At 36.6% G+C, this 1229-nt stretch overlaps 1 protein-coding gene across 1 annotated transcript in view; it reads left to right on the plus strand.

Annotated features, from left to right (window-relative positions):
• FRK (fyn-related kinase) overlaps positions 1-1229 on the plus strand; it is a 181149-nt gene that overhangs the window by 56448 nt on the left and 123472 nt on the right. The window lies entirely within an intron of this gene.

Consider the following 1229-nt stretch of genomic DNA (forward strand, 5'->3'; position numbering starts at 1 on the left):
TGACCCAACTGAGTGTGGAAACTACAGAACAGTGTCATTGATTTCACATGCAAGCAAGATTCTACTGGAGATTATCCAAAAATGATTAGAACATCAGCAGCATTTTTATTTATTTTATTTTCTATCTTAGTTTTTGTGTGGATACCGTCAAATCAAATCTGATTGGTACAGAAAATTAGTATGTCATACCTCTGGGATTGCAGTGCAGGTTGCCACTAGCCCACCAGAGTTCCCTTAAAATCATATAATTTCCTCTTAACACCTTAAAGAGGTCCTTGTCAGCAAGATTTCTTTTGGATTTTTGACTGCTGAGGCCAAAGGCACTGATTGTGGAACAAAGTAAGATGAAACCGTTGACACCTTCAATTTTCTCTCCATGTATTATGGTGTTACTTTATTGACCCAGTGGTAAGAATGTTTGTCTTCTTGATGTTGAGGTGTATGAAGACTAGTTTTTGATGTTAGGTAGCAAACATTTAAGTCCTTTTTTGCTTTTGGTAAGCATGGTTGTGTCGTCTACCTAACACAGGTTGTTGGTCAGTCTTCTTCTAATTCTAAGCCACACTTTAATTGTGCTCATATTAAGCCACTTTATAATTAGATAAAGAAGCTGTATTCTGAGCAGAGGAAGGGAACGCCACACTGTAAAATCAAGAAGGATGTATATCAGAGCTTTAGTGGCTTTACTGTCAATCCAAAGGCCTGCAGTTCAGCTCCACTGGCTGCTCTGTGGGAGAAAGAAGGGCAATCTTCTCCTTATTGCCTCCGAAAACCCTTTGGAGAGTCAGCCATGGTCAGAGCTGACTCAAAGGCATATGAAAGCAATACTTATGCAAATTATTTGTTTGTAGCTTTCTTGTAATGTCTTTGGATTTATTAGCAAGGTAATTTGAGCTCTAGAAAATGAATTGAATCATTCTCTCTTCCACTATTTTGTGGTAGAATTTGTATAAGACTGATATTCGACTCCCTCCCCCCTCAATATTTTGTAAAATACACTGGGAAAGCTCTGTAAGTGTGGAGTTTTCTCTGTGATAAAGTTTCAAATGATGAATGAAATATTTACAACAAATACAGTGAAATTTTCTATTTCTTCTTGCATTAGTATGTTTAAGATATATTCATCAATGAATATATCTAATTAACTTTGTTGATGTTTGTTGTTAAGTGCCACTGAGCGGTCCTATGAATGACCTGAATACTTGTATAACTTTTGTCATTTCTCCATG

The sequence above is a fragment of the Elephantulus edwardii genome, unplaced genomic scaffold (assembly GCF_000299155.1).
Source record: "Elephantulus edwardii isolate Elephantulus edwardi_28Jun2011 unplaced genomic scaffold, EleEdw1.0 scaffold00002, whole genome shotgun sequence".
Lineage (NCBI taxonomy): Eukaryota > Metazoa > Chordata > Mammalia > Macroscelidea > Macroscelididae > Elephantulus > Elephantulus edwardii.